The sequence below is a fragment of the Herpailurus yagouaroundi genome, unplaced genomic scaffold, assembly GCF_014898765.1.
Source record: "Herpailurus yagouaroundi ecotype Mexico unplaced genomic scaffold, PumYag 163, whole genome shotgun sequence".
Lineage (NCBI taxonomy): Eukaryota > Metazoa > Chordata > Mammalia > Carnivora > Felidae > Herpailurus > Herpailurus yagouaroundi.
The window spans coordinates 65,224,229-65,246,535 of NW_024412404.1; the positions used below are offsets into that span (position 1 = coordinate 65,224,229).

At 48.2% G+C, this 22,307-nt stretch overlaps 1 protein-coding gene across 6 annotated transcripts in view; it reads left to right on the forward strand.

Annotated features, from left to right (window-relative positions):
• The window catches only part of MGMT (O-6-methylguanine-DNA methyltransferase), a 303,642-nt gene that overhangs the window by 265,561 nt on the left and 15,774 nt on the right, over nt 1-22,307 (forward strand). The window lies entirely within an intron of this gene.

The following is a 22,307-nucleotide window of genomic DNA, read 5'->3' on the forward strand; positions in this document are numbered from 1 at the left end:
CCGAGAAGTAATAAATAGGATTCTCTCTACCACCTGGGTTTATAGAGAAAATTATATTTTAATAAAAAATGTATAGAGAATTGGACTGTAAATTATCAATACATTAAATATATAAATGTTAGTACATTAATGGCAGTAACACTGTAACGCTATTTGTAGGAGCCAGAAGTGTAAAAACTATTACTTATTTAAATGCCTCATCACCTGTGATTTTTACCTGCAACCCTTATGTTCGGGCCGACTCAGAATACAGGGTTTACAGGTTGTGTGTACGTGTCAGAATGGGAAGATCTGATCTCTTTCCAAGGCCGTTTGCGTAGCCGTGTGATTCGTGCGGCGGTGGAGTCACCAGGGCGGAGCAGACCTCCCGAGGCTCGGCACGCTGGGGCATCGTGTTGTATCTTAATGGCACCAAACACAGTGCGTCTGAAGAAGGAAACTGGAGAATGAAGTAGGGGAAGGAAAGTCTTTAGCCTAAGATACATCTCAGTTACGAGTGATAAGTTATGAAAATCAGATCAGATTTCTCCTGCTCTCTAAATATTAAGGTAAACAGCGACAGTGTTTCAGAAAGTAGGATCCCTGGTGAGTCCTGCCCGCTCCCACCCCCCACCCCCCAGCTTCAAAAGCTACGGTATCTTCGTTACTATGGCAACTACTTTTGCATTTTTTTGAGTACCGCTCTTAATTGTTGCACAGAACACGCTGTGTAAAGGACCCATCCCTAGACGTGCGTGTGTACACGCATTGTCTGCTTTTTCTAAAAATGCATGCTCCTTCCTCGGCTGGGCCACGGTGGTCCGGCAGGCAACATGATCTTCATTTCAGCCTTTCCTTAGACAGTTTGAGGAAAACCCAGAAGCTGAGCTCATGCGACCTCGAGCTCATTGCTTGGCCAAGACATACTTTTCAGAGAAAATTCGCAGCTCTTCCTCTGTTTAGAAGAAGATATGCAAGAACCAACATAAATGGCACGTTCCCTCCCCCCCCCCCCCGCCTTTTTTTTCCTCAAGAATTGGGCCTTTGATGTTCAAGAGCAGCTAATATTAAAGGCCATCCCTGGCAGGCCTTAGAAACTGTGCCTATTTATGACCAATGTAAAACAGCGAAATCTAGCTGAGTATGATGGCATCATTAGTTTGTGAATCGCATCCTTGAAAATAACTGTGGAGGAGCCAAATCGGTTTAAAGGAAGATAACGGAATGGTTTAAGCTGCTTAGGTTGAATGCCAATTATGTTTTAATATTCAACTGAGCATATTTTACTAAGAAAAAAGGCCGCGTTGACGCATGCATAACTCATTGGCAGCGTCGGCCAGCTGTGCCACTCTACTCTGCGAATCACTTTGTGCATTTTAGTGGCATGGTAATTTAGTGGAGAACTACCTGAGTGATGGCATTTTCAATGAGCAGGTAATCTACAGAGAATTTTTATATGGTTATGAGTTCTGTGCTTCAGCCCAGCAACACAAAAATACATCAAGACCAATTACGGTATCAACTTTCAGCGTGGTACCCTCGCCACGCAAGTGCATGTATTTCTGCCCCGGGCATTTCAAATTGCATCTAATTTGAAATCTTTGGGGTTTTAATTAAATTTCAGAATATATGGAATTCTTCATTAGTACCTGCTCTGAATAGCAGATTATCCTTCTCCTGGTCTCGTTAAAGAAGTAGGCTGTGGTAAATAGCATGTTCAGGAACTGATCATTTGTGGGGCCTGGGTATTGGAACAGAAATAGTGAAATGCAAAATAATATCAAAAAGATTATTAGTCCAGGGAGAGTCTCTTGATTTGTATTTTAATGGAATTTTACATTTCTCTTAATGATTTGCAAATTGTCCTCTGATTATAAGATGCATTAAGCTTTTCATTTTAATGGCAAAGACACAGCCATTAGCAGAATTTTTTTTTTTCTGTCTTCTTTTTAGAGTGCTTCCCTGCAGCAGATAAATATTGAAACCATTAACACCTTTTGATGTTCCTCACAGCCTGCACCTTGGACCCACGCGAGGCTCCCGTGGTCTCTCAGTGTTAACACCTGGCTGGGGGCCCCTGCTTCTTCACCGGCTGGGTTTCCTTTTCCAGAATACAGGATTCGTTTTTAAAGTTTCACCGGCAGATCTTGTTTATTTGTGTTAAAGCTAATGCATTTAAATAGTATTAATGGCCCAATTTGTATTAATAAAAGCCGTTCTCCTCGGTGTGAAGGTTGACGGTGCTCGCCGCTCCTACCCCGCGCCGGTCTGTAGGGCTGGAGTGAGGGAGGGCCGAGCAGCGTGCACGGAGAACGCAGGCTCGCCTTGCCAGTCTGGAGGGTTCTGGGGAAGTTCGCGTGCGGTGAGAGAGGCGCACAGGGCTCACGGCATTAGCCAGCTGACCGAGGCTGACCACAGCTCGACCCCAAGAGCAGGCTGCTTGCCTCCGCTTTGGCCTCTGAGGTAATGTCTTGACTTTCAGGCTAAGGCTTCTGGTCCCCGACAAGGTGCACGCCGCTTATGTGACCAGAGCCATGGGTGGGAATCGGCGCTTGCCCCCACCTGCCAGCAGGCCCGGGTGAGGGGCGGGGACTTGCTGCTCTGACCTAGGACGGACGTAGGAGGGCTGAGGCTCCCTGGGGCCCTTCAGAAGCCAGCAGCCCCATGTGACCGCAGAACTGGAAGAACCAGGGCCACCTCCCGGAGGAGCCGAGTGAGGCCTGTGCCCCCTCAGCCCTCTGTTCTCAAGGGTGGATCTTCGGGCCGACCTGAGGGATGTTTCCAGCATCCCTGCTGACCTTGACCCAGCCCAGGTCTGTGAGCTGGGGAGGGATGCTCCCTTGAGCCTCTAGGCGCTCGTCCGTGCAGCCCTGCCCGCATGTGTGACCTCAGGCCCCGTGTTCGGCCTGCGTGGAGCCGGAGGGCTCCCCACCCCCACTTCCACCAGGCCTGCAGAGCCAGTGCGGGGACTGCCGGCACCCCTTGTCCGGGACCGTGGGAGCGCGTGCCGCGGGCTGGGTGGCTTGGGCAGCGGAAGTGTGTTCTCTCTGTTCTCTCACAGCTCTGGAGCTGCAAGTCCGGGGTCCAGGCTTTTCCCGAGCTGCCCGCCTGCCGCCCCTGCGTGGGTCCCTTTAGGGACAAAGGCCCCTGGGGTCGCGTTGCACGTTCTCCTTTTTTCGTTACAGGGACACCAGTCAGACGGCTCAGGGTCCCCCAACGGCCTCCTCGTAATCACCTCTTTAAAGGCCCTTTCTCCAAATAGTTGCTTTGTCAGGTGCTACTGGCTGTTGGGACCTCAGCATTGAATTTTGGAGGACACGGTCCCCCCAGTAACATGCTTTCTGAGCCTCTGATGGCCCGTGTGTAAGGCGGGGTGACAGCAGCGACGTGTAAAGTGGTCCCGAGGGGGAAATGAGACCTCCAGAGACCCAGCACAGGGAGCCCCTGCTGCCTTCGCAGCGGATGGAAGGTGCTCTCCAGAATCCTAGCGACCTTCGCGGTGAGCAGACTCTGCCCGGCGTTGTGAACCAAGTCTTCTGAAGTGCTCTAGACATTCAACAGAACTTGGCAAGGACACCCTGCCTAGTGGCTACGGGACACACAGCTTGCGTCCCTGCGGGCTGGCCACACTGAGCCACAGCAGAGGGTCAGCGTGTCTGGGGAGAACTCCCTGCAGAGCCGGGGAAGGGGAGGGGCCCTCCCACCTGTCTCGGTTCTGATGGAGACCAGCCCCGCCAGGTTGCCCTTCCTGAAGCTTCTCTGGAGATGCCTGGTGCTTTGTGCGTTCATTCACACCCACCCTGAAGATAACATTTGGCTTTCTTAGATGTGGGACGACCTCCTCTGGGGAAACACGGATGCGCGCACTTCGGGTTTAAGCTTGAGGCTATCTGCCGTCAGACTGGTGCTGCGGGAGGCCGGGCCACCTGGCTCTGACCGCCGTGGGAGATGTTTGTGAGGTGTCAGCTGTCGCCGTTTCCAGCGCTGAGCGCACTTCACTGTCCGTTTCTGACTTTTGATTCAGCTGCCGTGGTTTGGGCCCATCCTCATAAGCGTGGCTCTGGGCTTTGCAGAATAGAAAGTGAGGGGATGTGGGGCAGTGGGCCAGCCAAGTCTCAACGACACGACACGTGCAGAAAGATGTGCCTCGTGTTTCTTAACAAATTCCTGGTATCATTTGTTTCTTGTTACTTTAATCTTACGAGGAGAAGCCATTAAAAGCCTCCTGTAAGTGATTTTGGAGGTTCTGTTCCTTGGTAGCGAGTCAGGCCTCCGAAGGAGAGCACGGGGCCTCTTGCCCAGGCGCTGCCTGCAAGTGGGAGGCGTCACACTTACTCTGCGGCCTGGCTTTCGCGGCTCTGCGCTGCACTCTCGCCTCCCTCGAAGCCTGAGCCCCTGCTGGTCCTGCCTCTAGGGCCTTTTGTCTCCTCGCTGTCTGGTCTCCTCATTTTGCAGAAGCCCCCGTGAGGGCTTTACTGAGGACGCTGCTCTTCCTGCGCGCAGGCTAACTTCTGGCGAAGACCGTACCGGGCCTGCCTTTTCTCTCCATACACCATCTAGCCGTGCTTGTTGGTAGAACTGCGGTGCAGGGTGGAGGTGATTCAGAAAGGTGGAACCTTACATGGAAAATCAGAGGGGACCCTTTGCTGAGATCAGGACCACAAGCAGAGGTCTAAACCGGTCCCGAATCCTGAGGTTGCTGGCTGCCCCCAGGGGGTTGCTGCAGACTCTGCCCTCAAGCCACCTGAAGCCCAGGGGCAGAGCGCTCCTCTGAGGCCTTGCTCGTGACCTTGGGGTGCAGCTGTGCTAGGCCCCGGGCACTGCACGCGCACCACTTCTAGCCTGCTGCAGGCAGCCTCTAGCGCTTTTGCAAAACCCTTGAGTTTCTAAATTCGTCAGTTTTAACCTTGGATCCTAGAAGCAAGACTTCAAGCCCTGAGTTTATTATATCAGAGAGTTGAGCCGTGTGTGCTGTCTCTTAGAGCACACAGGATGATCCTCTGAGAACTTTTTACAGCTTGCCTGTCTTTCTGACAGACAAGGTCGTTTCTGCTCCTCCTGCCAGACCCCTGCAGCGCTTGGCCGAGGGGATCGTTGCCCACTGTGTCCTACCCACACTCGGCAACGGGAAACCAGCAAAATATCACCCGCCTTCAGCCATTCCCTTGTCCCCGGATTTGCCGCGGCCGTGAGCAGAGGATTCCCAGGGCTCTGAGGACAGCTGAGCACAAATGGGCTTAGGGAAGAAAGGGGCAGACGTACATTTAACTCCAGAGGAAGCAGATCTAGGTCACTTGGTAAAACCTCAGTTCTACCGGATGTTAAGACGTCTCACCAGGAAAGATTGTGTGACCACCAGCCGAAGCTTGGGAACGTGTAAGCAAAGCTGAGCCAGACTCCTGAGACACACCCTTCAGTACGGTGTGTATACCTCGATGGTCAGAAGGTTCCGTAGTTTATGAATTTCCTGAACCTCCCCAAATACAGAACCTTCTCCACAGCTCCTCTCCCTGTTAGCACCTGGGGATGGCTGATGCTCCCCACAGTGTAGTCTGGAGAGCCCTGGCCTATGGAACCGCCATAAAAATGACCTAGCCTTCCCGGGTGACCTTTGGACACTTGAGGAGATTCCAGAAAACCCTGGGAGGATTTGTAGAAAACCCCTGGGAGGTGTGCTGGGGCAGCAACGGCTGTGTGGCCCTCCCCTCCCTGGACCGAGTGTGCTCTGACCCCTTTTTCCAAAGAGCAGGTGGATGGAAGTATGGAGGGGTGGCCAGCTTCCCCCTTCCCAAGTGCCTTGGACACGGTTGTTAAATGAGCCTTGATTAGTTATTCCATTTTACACATTGGGGGCAGAGAGCCTAGAAATTCAGTACAATACATGTATTGAATTCTTTTCCCAGACTTAAAAAAAAAAAAAAAAAAAATTTTCATCGTCTCCAAAGTAAAGATCAGTTGGGAGGAAACAGAGATGATCCTGAGTGGTGAGGGCCGGGGACTCCAGGCCTCCCATGAGTGGGTGGGGACAGATGCCACTCATAGACAGAGCCCTAGGCCTGACCATGAAGACCCAAGTTCAGCTCATCATTTGTTGGACAAGTACCCATTGAGCTACATGCAAAGCCCTCGTGTAGGCTCTGGAAATTTAGCACAGAACAACAAAATTCTGGGCCTTAAGGAGCTTCTGTGCCAGTGGGAAATATATACACATGTATATGATGTGCATCCCCTAGACTCTTGGGGGAGTGATGTGAGTGCTTTGAAGGAGCGTAAACCAGGCCACTGGGATGAAGAGGGCGGGGCTTGGAGGTCGGGGTGCTAAGGGCTCCTTTGGAAAGTGTGAGCAGAGGAGGAAGAGGCAGTGTGTGTGGCACTCAGATGCTTGCGTATTTCTTCCTCTTCCCGCTCCTGTGTAAAATCTAAACACCAGGAAGAACAAGAAAACCAAATAACCTTTTTGAATCACTTCTTATCAGATGACAGGAGCAGTTTCAAGAGCCTCCTTAATTGTTGAGTACATTGAAGGCAAGTTGATATTTTCATGATTTTAGTGAAATACTTGCTTCAGATAAAAGAAACTTCCTACGGGGTTTGTGAGGTATTGATAATAAAGGGAAGGTTCACGATGGGCCCCCCCCCCCCCCCGCCGGGTAAGGAATGGAGCACCAGCAGCCCTGCCAAGTACCTGTGTGCCCTCCCTGGCCGTGTCTGCCTTCCCTCCTCGCGGCCCCGTGTTTGCTGTTGCACACGAAGGGGGTAATACCGATATCTTCCTGTGACTTGCCCTGTTCAATCAACATTGTTGTGAGATTCCTCTATTTTTGAATCCCGTGGAGATTTTTACTAATAACTACTGTTAAGTATCCCCATGTTGTGAATTTGCCATAATTTGTTTCCTATGCTGTGTTATAGAAATGAGGGTTCTCACCTTTTTTTTTTTTTTTGCCTTTATAAGTGATGATGCTACAGATATTCTAGTACAGGTGTTTTAGTGTTCTGGGTGGCTGGAAATATGTGGAAAAGTATGAAAGTTATTTCTCAGTTTTCTTATTTTCTTCAAAAGGTATTACTTCACAACAAAACTCATCATGAATTTGGGGGATTATAATATATGTAGAAGTAGAGTAAGAATACTATAAAAGGTAGGACTGGGGAAATGATGATACACTGCTGTAAGGTTCTTTATATTATTGTGAGCAAGTGTAATGTTATTTGAGGGCAGACTCTGATAAACCAAAGATGAATTTGTACATTCTAAAATGACACTTAAGAGGGGCGCCTGGGTGGCGCAGTCGGTTAAGCGGCCGACTTCAGCCAGGTCACGATCTCGCGGTCCGGGAGTTCGAGCCCCGCGTCGGGCTCTGGGCTGATGGCTCAGAGCCTGGAGCCTGCTTCCGATTCTGTGTCTCCCTCTCTCTCTGCCCCTCGCCCATTCATGCTCTGTCTCTCTCTGTCCCAAAAATAAATAAACGTTGAAAAAAAAAATTAAAAAAAAAAAACAAAAAACAATGAATAGGAAAGAGATAATAAATCCATAATAAAAAGACAGTCCAGTAAGTGGGAAAAAGAGCAGCCTCTTCACAAGGGAATATTGTCTGAATTGACCCATAAATACATGAAAAAGTGCTCATTGTGAAATTAGAGACATATTACTACTTACATTAGCACCCCAAAAATGAAATACTTAGGTATAACTGTAACCCAAGTATGTACTAGGTCTATAGCGGGAAAACTGGAGGCGATGGCAGAGATCAAAGAAGAGCTAACTGGTTGCAGAGGAATCCTGTGTTCATGAATAGGAAGACTTTATATGGCCAAGATGTCAGTTCTTTCCAACTTGATGTAAAAATTTAACGCAGTCTCGATCACAGTTCCAGCAGTTTGCCTGAATCAGCAAACTGATCTGATCTGGATCAGCAAACTGATTCTGAAGTTTATATGGAGGCCCAGAATGGCCAACAACACAACACTGAAGGAAAACAAGATTGGAGGACTGAGGCGAGTGTACCTTAAGACTTCCTAAAAAGCTGCAGTAATCAAGACAATAGAGTGTGGGAGAAGTAATAAACAGATGAGTGGCACAAAAGAACCCAGGAATAGACTGGGCTGGTTTTCAGCAAAGACACAAAGACAATTCAGTAGGAAAAAAAGATAATCTTTTCAACAGATGCTGCTGGAGTAACAGAAGATCTGTATGCAAAGAAAGGACTATGGACAGACTTTCCACCCTTCACAAAAATCTAACTCAACATGGACCACAGGCCTAAATGTAAAACACAAACCATTAAGACTCCTAGAAGACAGGAGAACACCTAAATGACCTTGGGGATGGTGATGACCTTTTAGGTGAAACACCGAAGGCACAATTCAGGAAATAATTGGTAAGTTGGACTCTCTTAAAATTAAAAACTGGTGCTCTGTGGAACACAGCATCTATGGAATAAGACAAGCTGCAGACTGGAAGAAAGTATTTGCAAGAGACACATGTGATAAGGACTGTTCCCTAAAATATGCAAAGAACCTTTGAAACTTGGGAAGAAAATGAACAAGCCAACTGAAAAGTGAGCCAGAGACATGAACGGACACCTGACCAATGAAGATACACAGATGGCAAGTTATCAAATTAAAAAAACAAAAAAAGTTTAACATCCTACGTTGTCAGGGAAATGCAAATTAAAATAACGAGATGCTACTACGCACCTATTAGAATGGCCAACGTCCAGAACACTGACAACAGCAAATGTTGGTGAGGATGTGGGGCAACAGGAGCTCCCATTCGCTGCTGGTGGGGACACAACATGGTGCACTTGGGAAGACAGTTTGGCAGATTCTTACAAAATTAAGTATAATCTTGCCTTACCACCGAGCCATCAGGCTCCTTAGTATTTACCTGCATGAATTGAAAACATGCCCATTCAAAATCCTGCACACAGATGTTTATAGCAGCTTTATTTATAATTGAAAAAAATCCAGAAAGGAACCAGGATGTCCTTCGGTAGGAGAGTGGCCATCTGTGGGTCATCAGTGTCCCTCCCGGGCCCCCTAAGCCACCCCGCAGGACGGACTGGCCATCCTGGTCTCATAGGCATGGTGAGGGAAGGGAAGCCTCAGGTCTTTTAACTGTGTCACCAGACTCTGCTAAGCCAGCAAGCTGAGCAGGGGCTCTGTCAGTGAGTTGCCTTCCCATTTTGCAGTGAAGACAGTCCTGCACAGCCGCCTTCCCTCGGTGAGTGGAAGAGAGCACAGAATCCGTGTCCATGTGGGCCCAAGGCGTGACCGGCCCCTTGAGCTATCCCCTTGGCTTGGCCACATCTGAGGGCAGGCGGCAGTGTCCTAGGCAGGCCAGAGCTTTGGTTTTCCTAGCCATGGTTTGAATGACTAAAGTTGAGTGGTTTAATTATAGAGTACTTCATTTAATTAATGTTCCCCCAGTCTGTTGCTGATGTGCAACATAGAAGTTCATTAATCTGAGTGTCAGACAGCATTCCTAGACCTGAAAACCATTGTGCTTTTCCTGAGTGTGTGTCATCGTGTTTAACCACACGACAGGCCTGTTGTACCAGCACGATGACAACCCTTTCAGAAAGTGCCCCCGGACTACAGAGTGTGTTCTGTTTTCGGGGCTGAATGCACACCAGTGGGCTGGACCACACGTTGACCTAACTCGGACGCTGTGGTTGGGTAGCATGCTCATGGAGTGTTTCCACATCCACAGAAGCTCAAGGGGCAGAGCATAGTTTACACATTCTTGTAATGTTTTATTTTTAAGCAGCCAGTGCGGAGGTTTTGTGGCTCAGTGAGCCCACACGGCCGTCCTCTGTATAGACTGGCCAGGGCCAAGGGCCCCAGGGTTTCCATTTTGTGGTCATCCTGTCCTCTCTGTGGCTTTGTGTGTCTCCTTAGCAGTCATGCACTTCCAGCCGAGACCTCCTCTCCCCACCGTTACCACATTTCACATTCAAGCGTACCTCTCTGCACACATACGATCTCTGCAGAGCAGTGATTTTGCCTCACAGACCTGCGCCGTTTCCGAGGTCCGGGTGGGGCCGATCAGGTTCCCACTTCGTGGCTGTGGTTCTGTCGGCGGCTCACGCTTACTGAGCCCTCTCCATGTGACATGTGACGGGGACTCTGTTGAACACTGGGTGCAGATTTCACTTTCAGTCCTCGATGCTGGGACCCTCGTTTTTGAGTTGAGGGCACCGAACTTCAGAGAGATAAGGAGCTTAAATGGCTAGTAACTGGCACAGATGACAGGAATGCATGCACATGTCACCTCACAACGTGAGCCCTCTCCTCACGTGCCAGGAAGGGCAAATTCACCACGGCAGTCTTTGCTGGCCATGCCATGACCACATAGAGCCAGTCGTGCAAGTGGCTCGTAGTTGGGAGCGTGAGCTGGTTTTGAAGTTGGCTATAGCTTCTGTGTTGACCACTTGGTAGAATCAGGAGTGACTGTGACATCACTGCCCTACTGTCTACCTGGAGGCTTACATTCCATGCTAGTTCATGTTTCGCTTTTTTAGCTCTCCAATGCCATGTTTTCCAGTGAGGGGTCTGAGCAGGTGGTGACTGCCACCTGAAGCCCTTGGCCATGTACTTGGGGCACACCTGTGCCCCTGCTGCAGCCCTGCCTCCTCCTGGCATGCACATAGTAGCTGCTGATTGAATATTGAATAAATGAGTAAGAAACTAATAAATCTGAACATACACTGGGTCTTTTCTCCCTTGCATTATGTGAGCCTGAATTTGGGACATTACCTTCTACATAGAACAGTGTGCTCTTTCTGAAGTGACATTAGAAATAACCCACATTAGGCATGCCTAGGTGGCTCAGTCGGTTCAGGGTTCAGCTTCAGCTCAGGTCATGATCTCGCGGTTCATGAGATCGAGCCCCGCATCAGGCTCTGTGCTGACAGCTCAGAGGCTGGAACCTGCTTCGGATTCTGTGTGTATGTGTGTGTCTCTCTCTCTGCCCTCCCCCGCTCACATTCTGTCTCTGTCTCTCAAAAATAAACATGTTAAAAACTTTAAAAAAAGAAATACCCGTGTTATGTTGAGGCCATGCTGTTCCCGGGTACCTTACTGCTGCACCGATGGTCCTCAGCTGCCACAGGTAGGGCTGAGTGGTTGTGGACAGGCACAGGCCCATTTTCCCCAGCAACAGCACTGAGCTGGTGACAACCACCACACCTCTCTTGTGACACTGTAGACCAGCCTTTAGCCAAGGAGCAAACTCCCCAGACCGCCCCCCCACCTACCCCAGGGCGGCTCTTTCCCATCACCAGCCAGAGATCCCACTGTCTGTGTGCCCCCCGGGCTCTGTGCCCTGCTCATTTCGGCCTCCAGCCTGGGCTTCGCAGACAGGCCCAGGGAGTGCTAGAAGGTAAATGCCTCTCTCGTACCCAGAGCAGGGGGAGAACCACTGAGAACCACTGCATCTGTTTGTCATGGACGAGGACTGACTGCAGGTGACATATCTAATGCCAAGTGTGAAAAGCTGAAGAAGCCGGAAGTGAGCTGTCTTACAGGGTTGTCCCCAGCAGGCCCCTCTCTGCACCTTGGCCCTGGTCCTTGAACCCACCTGGCCAGGCAGCAGGCGGAAACGTCCCCAGCCCTCCATTTCCCTCTCTGCCTAGGAGAAATTTCTTAGTGTATGTTCAGTGCAGTGTCGCAGCCGGGCCCTTGCCTGGCCTTCCCTCCGTCCTTGTCACCCCTGCAGAGGGCACGTGCGTTACCTGTCCTGTGGCAACCCCCTCTACCCACACCTGCACGGCCTCGTCCTCATTTGAATAGGTGAGAAACCAAAGTCGGCTGCACAATTGGAGCTAGATTCCATCACTCAAAATTCAGTCACAACTTCTTTTGAATTCTTCAGCTGCCCTGCGGCAAAGGCTCAATGTTGATACTGAGATTAATCCCCAAAGAGCCCCTCATTTCTCTGCAGAGAAATTAAAGCTTGCCAGTTTTCCTTTTGCCTGTCCTCCTGACAGCTCTCTCAGTAATGATATGCCTTCTCCATGGCATAATCCCTGTCCTACGGTAAAGAATAATTCATTAAGAAATTAAGGGCTTAGTGCCTTTCTGTTAGGTTGGTCTTCAAAAGTTAGCTAAAGTTATTTAACAGACCTCAGGGCTGTTTCACAGGAGCTCAAGAAGCCATATGGGTGGGGACCACGCAGACCCACCCACCCCCTATAGATTTGTCAGTATTCCCAGAAATTAAGTCCAAGGACAGAAGCGCCTGGGTGTCAGGCCTAGGACTGCGGGACGCTACCCTGCTTCAGGAAGCAAACAATGTTTAGACTTTCCGGGAGCAGCCAAGTAGGCCTCCTGGTGAAGCTGGCAAGGCTCCCTTTCCGCTACTCGGGAGGGCCAGCAGGAGGCTTCTAGAAGTTTCCAACGGGATGCACAGGAGTTTCTGAACTGGATTGGAAGCAGGGTGGGGTGGTACGTACACACGTGATTGTGTATTTAGCATGAAACGGCGTGGGTCTGAAACGCGTTCAGCTGGTCCCTTCTCTGCCCTGTGACTGAAACCGCCAAAGGGAAGGTGTGATATGACATCAGCAGTGGCCTTCCTGTCGCTGCCCAGGGTGGATGAAGGGATGGCAATGTTGGAAAACATTGTGTTGTGTACATTGGTGACATTGTGTCATTTTAAATCTGATTCTCCACCTTTTTTGTTGTTCTGCTCACAAGGTTGTGCGGGGAGGGAGCACTGACCCTGTGTGTGAGTGCCGTGTGGGGAACAGCGTTCGGTTCTTTCTGGGGAATGGGCCGGTCGGGGGCCTGGTTAGGGGAGCAGGTCCCAGCGTCCTGGCCACGAAAGCTGGGAGAACTTGTAAGAGGAGAGAGCGAGTGCCCTGAAGGAGAACGGCCTAGGTGAGGTGCGCGGGGGCCGGGGGCCCAAGGGAACCAGGACTGGAGGCTCGGACTTGTTCTCGATCCGGCCTTTTCTCAGTGGCCCCCCAGCGCTCAGCATGCACTCAGGTGCACGTTCTTAAACACCTACTCTCCTTCCCTCCCCCTCAGCGTTTTCACGCCATGTGTTTCTCTGTGGTTCTGATATTGTCCGGAAACCATTAACACCTGTTCAGAGTCGGTTCTTCTGCTTTGAGCTGAATGACAATTATTTGAATGGTGAAGGGTGTTAATACATAATTATTCACATTCAAACCAGGACATTCACGGTTTAATCATCTCTCTGTAGGCCTCCTTAAGTTGGAGCTTACAGTCTTGGGCATAATTCTTTCGTTAAATAAGTTTCGGGCACTCTAATTATTGGGAAGGTGACTACAAATACGCACAGGTGCCACCGTGAGGACGCGGTGCCCCCTTCACCTGGCAAAAGCCTCGCTGGGTGTGCGTCGTCTCCTCGCACGTGCGTGAGGCGGGAGGTTCATTTCCGAGGGCTAACAGTCCAGTCCCTGTGCGAGATGGGCTCTGTGATTGCGTTCTCGTGCGCCCAGGACCGGACGAGCGTGCGGGCGCATTTCTGTTCATGAGCACAGTGCCCTGCTCGGCCTGGCTAGGCCTCGAAAGGGGCCGGCTTCACCCTTTAGACCCTGTGTTCATCTGGACCCCTCCATCTGCTCAACATTACTGAGGTCCCCAAAGAGCTTGGATTGTGAGGGTTGTGTCTGTCTGCATTTCCCAAGCTGGAAATTAAACCTGAGGACTTCTTAAGGCCTTAAGTTCTTTTAAAAATAACAATGAATTTGCTACATGTTATCAAAAATAATATATTTTGTATGAAAATGGCTATTTTCCAAAACCAAAAACACTTACTGAGAAGACTGGCTTTTTTTTTTTTTTTTTAATGTGTTTGCCAATCTCAGTAGTGTCTGCCTTAATGGAAGACAGCTGGATTCTCATAGCTACCCTGTCACTTAATCTGTTGTGGTATCACACGTCATTTAGCTTACGGAAAACTCCTACGTGCTTGTGAGAGCAGGAGAATTAAAAAGGCAAATAACATCTTAGTGTTACTGTGAAAATCCCCCTAAACGGGTCTCAGGGACCCCTAAAGCTCCCCAGACCACACTTTGAGGACCAGTGTTCTAAGATATCAAAAATTTGGGGCGCCTGGGTGGCTCAGTCGGTTAAGCGGCCGACTTCGGCTCAGGTCACGATCTCGCGGTCCGTGAGTTCGAGCCCCGCGTCGGGCTCTGTGCTGACGGCTCAGAGCCTGGAGCCTGTTTCCGATTCTGTGTCTCCCTCTCTCTGACCCTCCCCCGTTCATGCTTTGTCTCTCAATGTCTCAAAAATAAAAATAAACATTAAAAAAATAAATAAAAAAAATAAAATAAAATATCAAAAATTTTATTGCGCCTAAAAATTACTCATTGCCTGTGCAAGGGGTAGTAAAAGTTTTGTGTTGTGCTTTGTGGACTTTTTTCAGTTTATTTTGTGTTTTTAAACTGCATCCCAAAATCTTTTTTTTTTTTTCTTTTTTGGCCCATAGCTAGAGATGAGTACGATTGTGGTACTTGTTAACAAATTGGGTCGACCTGTGCCGTGCACTCATTCTGGCATCGGCCAGACCCAGAAGCAAAGCAGAGCCCCGCGCCGTGTCCCCACTCCGGCAGGAGGGAATTTCACATCCGCGTGGACATCACCTCACACGTCTTTCTTTCTTCCTTCCCTGACCTATGTTGATATTAGTCACGAAAGGGAAATTTAGGAACTAAAAACACAGTATTGTTGGCCGCAGAGCCCAGCCGCCACCTTCAGTGGGTCCGGAACGCACGTACGGGACCAGAAGCAGAATGCCGTGAGGCGGAGACCGGGCCTGTCTCCCCGTCTGGCAGGGTAAGCTCGTGTGCGGCCGGGACGCCGTCCTCCCCGGCGGGCTCATCCCAGAACAGCCCTAGGCTGTGGGTGTCACACCTGCCCGCCTTCCCTGCTCAGGGGCAGAGGGGAGAATGGGCCACCTGTGGCTAGCCCGGGAGGGAGAGAGACGTAGGCAGGCCAGCACAGGGGCACGAGGGTCTGCTGGGCACTCCTTTCCCCTCCCAAGCTGCCGTTTGGCTAAGCACGCGTCATTGTTGGGGGACAGGCATCCAGGGATGGGCAACAGGTCCTATGGACAAAGCGCCTTTCCCACAGGTCAGCTCTGATGACCTCCGTGCGGCGTGTGCCTTCGCGCCGGTCCCGTCCGACCAGGATGAAGCCGAGATGGAGGGGTGGGAAGCAGCCCAGTCGTGTACCTCTGTGGGGGGGTGCTGAGGGCGTGGTGGAAGACTGTGCGATGCCAGTGATGGAGGCCTGTGCCCGAGAGCCTGGCCCCCTGCTGGCCTGGGCCTTTCCGGCATGCCCTTGGATAGCCTGCTCCATCCGGGGCCCCAGGGATCTCTCACCCGCCAGGGAGAGGATGGTCACACCAGAGTCATGGCGGCTGTCAAGGATTCAATATGATAAAGCAAGTTGCACGGTGCCTGGTATGCAGTAAGAAACGTTAGCACTAGTTATGAACCATCGTTGATTCGTAAGCAAATTGACCAAAATTTCCAAATGAATTTTCAGAATAGCACTCATGCCCCTGTTTCCTCAGCATCGCTCAGAACCTCTGAGGAACATCTCTTTCAAGGTAGCCTTTCTAGCATTGGTGGTACGGTGGTGAGCATAGCTGCCTTCCAGAATAGCCTTTCAGCTCTGCCTCACGTACACTGACCAGGCTTTTATTGACTACTTACTGTGTACCTAAAACCGTCCGTGTTCAGTACTTTGAAATACTTTGCACATTGGCAATTTTTCTTACACAGGAATGGATTCGACTCGTGGAAAGTGATCCAAAATTCAGCCTACTTAGTAACACCGATCCTTAGGCCAGCAGAAATCGTTTTGGAGCCACAAGCACTGAGGCCACAAAATAACAGGCCGTCTTTACTTGGCATCTTACCAGCTGGCTCAGCGCGTAACACCCAACGGAGTAGCCAGGGATTTTCTGGAAAGCGGGGTTGGGAGGGTAGGACTCCCCAAAGGTGTGCTGTGAGAGGCACATGCCTCCTTCTGTAAGCATTCCGTCGGGTTGTCTTACCACAGAGCCTCGCGCACAGGTAGCCGTACTGGGCGCGAGCCCATCCCTGGGGTGTCCCTGGGGTGACTAGGAGAGTCAGTCAGGGCTTCAGGGGAATGTCGGGCTTAGAACCAGATGCACGTTGGGGACGGCAACTACTGTCTGCACGTAGTTTTTATAGAAGGGTCTCAAAGGTATGGGCATTAACGTCTCTGTTTTGGGGACAGAGGCAGGTTTTCTCTGGCTTGTCCGTTGTCAAAGTCACTCGTGCAGTTAATCCTTCGCACGGTCACTGCTTACACCCCAAAACCACAGGGCTTGTCTGCCATCGCTCACTCATGGTGTGGTCTTCATTTCTCAGAAGAACTTGGTAAGTGGACACTGAAGAGGGGGAGCTCAGAAAGGCTCATCCAGAACAGAAGGCCTTAGCCAAGCCACTGAGCTTGGGACTAGCTTACAGACAGACAGGGACCCTGTCACCAAAACCCACTTTGGCAGTAGGGTGCACAGGTCCTGCCCTCTAGGCCCCAGGGAGCAGTAGACGAGTCCAGCACCCAGCCAGCTGTGTGGACAGTAGTCAAGCCATGGCACTGAGCCTGATTTTTGTCATTTGTTCAATGAGGATAGTGATGTCAGCTTTGCAGAGTGGGTATTGAGGACTTTAGTGGAAAATTAGCGACAGCTCCTAAGAGCTCAGGAAGCTCTGTGTCTGCGTGGTGTTTGGGAAGGTGGGACACAGAGCAGGGGGCCCGGGCCATGGCCAGGCCAACTGCCTTCATGTGTCTTCTTCCCCTCCACGTGCCAGAGAGTATTGAGCTGTGCCCCCAGAGAGGCCAAGAGGCCCCTGAGTGTCTGAGACATCACTGTGGACACAGGCCTGCGGAGGCTGGCTGGCTCACTGTGGGTGAGCCAAGTGCCTTAGAGTGTCAGAGTAGCAGGAAGGTACCTTCTTTTTTGTGAATGTTACAGGCCATGAATTCTGCCTCTGTATGTGGCTTTAGTGACCATTCGCTGAAAAGCTATTACAGTCTGACACAAGGGGTGGATGGGATCCACCCAGCAATGCCCGGGTCACAGAGGTCCCGTTCTCCCAGCTGGGAAAGAGGCCCTCTGGTTTAGCCCTTAGGAAGATAGTGACAGTAGAACATGGAGTGGCCCGTGGGCGGTTCTAGACGAGAGCCTCTTCTTGCCTCTGAAACAGGCACTGTCTGCCCAGGCGTCTTCCCCAGGCTTCCCTGTTTGCGGGCTCGTCTCCCGAGTGTGAGATGCCCCCCTTCTGCCTGGGAAACCCCTGCCCATCTGTCGGGACCCAGGCCCCCAGCCCCCTATCAGTTGATTGGTCTCCTTGCTCCGGGGATGGGGTTGGTGCACACCAGCCAGTGCCACAGGGTTTTGCAGCCTGTTCTGTAATACGTCGCACATAAAGATTTGAGGGGCCCCCGGGGGGCTCAGTCGGTTGAGCATCCAACTCAGGTCATGATCCCAGAGCTGGATGATCAAGCCCCCCATCGGGCTCCATGCCGAGTGTGGAGCCTGCTTAGGATTCTCTCCCTGTCTTCCTCTGCCCGCTCCCCCACTTGAGCGTGCTCTCTAAAAACAGAAAAGAATAAAAAGGAAAGGTTGATGTGGGACTCTGTTCCCCTACAGTCCTGGCCAGTCTGCCCATGGGCAGAGCTGTGACTGTGTGTAGGTGGCCCTGTGCTGTCCTGACCCGGATTGCGGGTCCACAGTAGATTTTCACACACTTGATGTATCACACACTTCATGTTTCACACGCTTCATGCACTTCACGTATCAGTGCATCTGCACTGTCCCACCGTCAGGAAGCTCAAGCTTGCGCACATGCGCGAGTGACCTATCAACTTGTTTTTCCTTTGTTTTTCCTCTGTTACGTCTGGGTCTGTGGAGGCCATGGGGAGCATGTTGAAGTAAATCGAGTTACTTGCCCTCTATCTCGTAGCTACCGTGTAACGTGTATGTTGGCGCGTGTGGAAGGCACGGACGGATTATTGACACGTTAGGTGGAGAGTCGCTCCTGATGTCCGAAGATGCTGCGGTTGCTGGGGATGAGTGTGGAGTTCGGGAAGGCTGTCTCCAGGAGACTCGTTTATGTTTCTAAAGGCCCCCACGGGCGCACCCCTTGCTGGGCCTGCTGAGCAGTGGGGTGGCCTGCTCTGGCCTGTCCAGAGGCACCAGGCTGAGCTGCTGGAACCCCACCCGAGCCACAGCCCTGAAGCGTTAGGGTGGAGACCCATACGGCAGGTCCTTGGTCTCCCTGAGCTGGGCCAAACAGAAGGGACCCTTGAGGTGTCCGTACAGAGAGCGTTGGGGGTGAGGGGGGCCTTGGAGAGGGGAAGTCGTTTGCAGGGAATGTGACCGAGGCTCTGCTATCAGTGGGCATCTTGAACTTCAGGGAGGTTGATTAAAAATGAAGTGATTGGAAAAGGTTTCCCTCTATGTTTTCCAACTTTTTTTTTTCTTTTTTTTTTTACGTTAACATAGAGTAAAATTGACTTTTCGTACTGTGCAGTACTGTGAGTTCTAATACGGGTCAGTTTTCCGTAGCTGACGCTATAGTCAGGACCTCGGGGTTCATCGTCCTAAAAGCTCCCTCCTGCTGCCCCTCTGTTGTCACTGCCGCCCCTGCCCCCACCTCTCTACTGATTCTTAGCAGCCACTGGTCTGTTCTCCATCCCCGTGACACATGTACGTGGACTCAGCATTTAACCTTTCAAGCCTGGCTTCCGTCACTCAGCTTAATGCCTTTGAGATCCATCCAAATTACTGTATGTGTCTATAGCTTATGCCTTTTAATTGTCGCAGTCCATGGTGTAGCTATACCTTTGTTTGCTTATATACTTTTCATTATAGCCATTGTAATAGGTCTGTAATGCCGTCTTATTGTGGCTTCCAGTGGCATTTCCCTTAAAGTTATGTTGAACATTTATTCAAACATTTACCGTTCGAAGGAGCTGTCCGTTCAAGTCTTTTGCCCATTTTTAAATGATGTGATTTAACACTGTTGACTCTGGAGAGTTCTTTATATATTGTGGTTATAAGTTCTTTGTTGAGTATGTTGTTTCCAAATATTTTCTCCCAATGTGCAACGTTCTGCTAACACTGACTTTCACAGACCAGGTTTTTTTTTTTTTTTTCATTTTGACAAAGCCCAATTTATTTTTTTAATTTATGGATGGTGCTTTTTGATGACATGTCTAAGAACTGTTTGCCTAATTTCAGGTCACAAAGATGTTCTAAGTTTTCTTTTAAATTTTTTTTTAGTTTAAAGTTTTACATTTAGAGATATAATCTACTTTGAATTAATTTTTATAAGGTCTAAGAGTTATATCATGATTCAGTGTTTTGCATGTGGTTATCCAGTTTTCCAACACCACTTCTGAAAATATCCTTTTTTCATCGAAATGCTTTTGTAACTTGGTCAGAAACTATTTGGACACATTTATGTGGGTCTCTTGGAAATCTCTGTCAGGTTCCATCAGTCTGTGTGTTTACCCCTTTACAAATTTCACATTATCTTGATTCCTATACAGCATAGCAAGTCTTAAAAAAGTGTTAGTGTGATTTCTCCAACTAGTTTTTTCTTCCCTTTTTCAAAATGTTTTGACTATTCAAGTTCCTTTGCCTCTCCATGTAAGTTTTAGAATCAGCTTGTCTATGTGTACAGTAATTCCCTGGGATTTTGACTGGAAAGGAAATAAATTTATAGATCACTTCGTGGAGAACTGAAATTTTTATATTGAAACTTCCTATCCATGAACAGAATATGTCTCTCAAATTATTTAGGTATTCTTTGATTTCTTTTAACAACATTTCATCAATTTATACATAACACTAACCTACAAGTGTGATTTTCCTGTGTTGACTTTGTATCTAGTAACCTAGCTAAACTCACTGTAAGATTTTGGGGAGGTGGGGTGGGGTGGGGGTGGGTAGATTCCTGGGTATTTTACCATAGACTGTCATGTTGTCTGTAAATAGGGACAGTTTTCTTTTTTCCAAAATGTATGACTTTTATTTATTTATTTTTTGGCTTTATTGCAGTGGCTAGAACTTCTACTATGATGTTGAACAGTAGTGGAAATCCTTGCATTTTTCTTACTTTTGAGGGAAATGCATTCACTTTTTCACAGTTAAGTGTGACATTAGTGCTAGAGTTTTGTTTTTTTTTTTTTGTCTTTTTTTTTGGTCAATACCTTTATCAGGTTGAGGATGTTATTTTCTTTTCCTAAATGGTTGAGAGATTTTATCATGAATAGATGTTGAATTTTGTTAAAATTTTTTTGCCTCGGTTGATACATGTTTTTCTTCATTAGACTATTACTATTATGGTTCATATTTGTTTATTTTTAATAGATTGAGAAGTGAGTATAACTGGCTCCCACCTTCCACCAGCCATTTAGTTAATTGATCCAGTCCAGTATACCATATAGTAGTATGAGAATCTGTATCAAGTAGAGTGTGTATATGCAATTCTTTTTGCTGTTCATCTTACAGACTCGTTTCCAGAGTTTCTTTGGTCACCAATTTTCCCTCCCGCCAACTTCAGTGAGGTTGTTCATATGTTCATAAGTTGTAATACACTTAGATTTTCTTGTCAGTCTTCACCCCTTCCTGGGATCCACCAGTCTTCTAAATGCTTTTGTTGTTAATTTGCATATATTTTGCATATAAGGGTTTTCCATCTGTGTTGCTTTTCCTTTTCCAAAACATCACATAGCTGGGATCAGACGGCATGTAGCTTTTGCTTTTTTCACTTAGCAAATACACATCAAGGTAACTCCACGTCATTTTGTGGCTTGATGATCCACTCTGTATGACTGAATAATACCCCATTGTATGGATGTTCCATAGTTTACCCATTTATCCATTGAAAGACATCTTAGTTGCTTCCAGCTTTTATCAATAAGTGAATAAAGCTGAGATAAATATTCACATGGAGGTATTTGTGTGGCCACAGGTTTTCCGATAAGTTGACTAAATATTCAGGAGTGCAATTACTGGTTCATACAGTAAGCCTCTGTTTAGTTTCGTAAGAAGCTGCCAGATTTTCTCCCACGTAGCTGTACCATTTTGTTTTTTCATCAGCAGTGAATGAGTATCCCGGATGCTCCATGTTCTTTCTCATCAGCAGTCAGTACTGTTGGATTTGGAGGTTTGTTTGTGTGGCTCTTCTAACAGGTATAAAATTGTACCTCATTGTTTTAATTTGTAATTCCCTGATGACAAATGATTTTAAAGATCTCTTCATATGTTTATTTGTGTCTGTAGATCTTCTTTGGTGCGATGTCCTTTTGCTCTTTTATAATAGGGTTGTATCTTTATTTTTCTGTTTTATTTTCTTTTATTTTCCTGTTGTTGAGTTTTAAGAATTCTTTGTATAGTTTGGATACAAGTCCTTTACCAGATATGTGTTTTGCAAGTATGTTCTTTCAGCCTGTGGCTTTCCTTTTCAGTATCTTAACAGCACTTTTCACAAAGCAGAAATTAATTTTAATAAGGTCCCATTATTTTTTTTCATGGATCATACTGTCTCTAAGAACTTTTCCCTAAACCCACAATTATCTGGATTTTTTTCCTGTATGTCCTTCTGAAAGTTTTATAGTTTCTCCTTTTAGTTTTAGGTCTGTGGTCTATGTTTAGTTTTTGTAAAAGATACCTGGTCTGTATCTAGAATCTTTTTGTGTTGTTTTGTTTTGTTTTGTTTTGTTTTGTTTTGTTTTGTGTGCATGTGGCTTTACAGTTGTTCCAGAACCATTTGTTGGCAATACTATCATTTGTCCATTGAATTGCCTTTCCTTCTGTATTTGTGTGGGTCTGTTTCTATTCCATCCCACTGATTTATAGATTCTCTATTAATATGCCCTGTCTTGATTACTGTAGCTTTATATGTAGGTTCATTTTTCCAATATTGAATCAGCTTTGACTCCTCAAACTCCACTTAATTTTGCTGTCTTCTTCCTTTCATATATTGCTGTATTTGATATGCCAGTACTTTGTTGAGAATTTTTGCATAGTTAATGAGAAATATTAATCTATACCTTTCTGGATTTGGACTTTTTCTGGTTTTGATATTGGAGTAATTCCAATCTCATAAAATGTTTTGGGAAGTGTTCCCTTCTCTGCTGTTTTCTATAAAAGATTGTCTTGAGTTGATGTATTTGTTCTTTAAATGTTTGATAGAATTTAATGGTGAAATCATCTGGCCCTAGTGATTTTAGAAGATTTTTAACTCTCAGTTAAAGTTCGGTGATAGTTACAGGACTATTCCAGTTATCTATGTCACCTT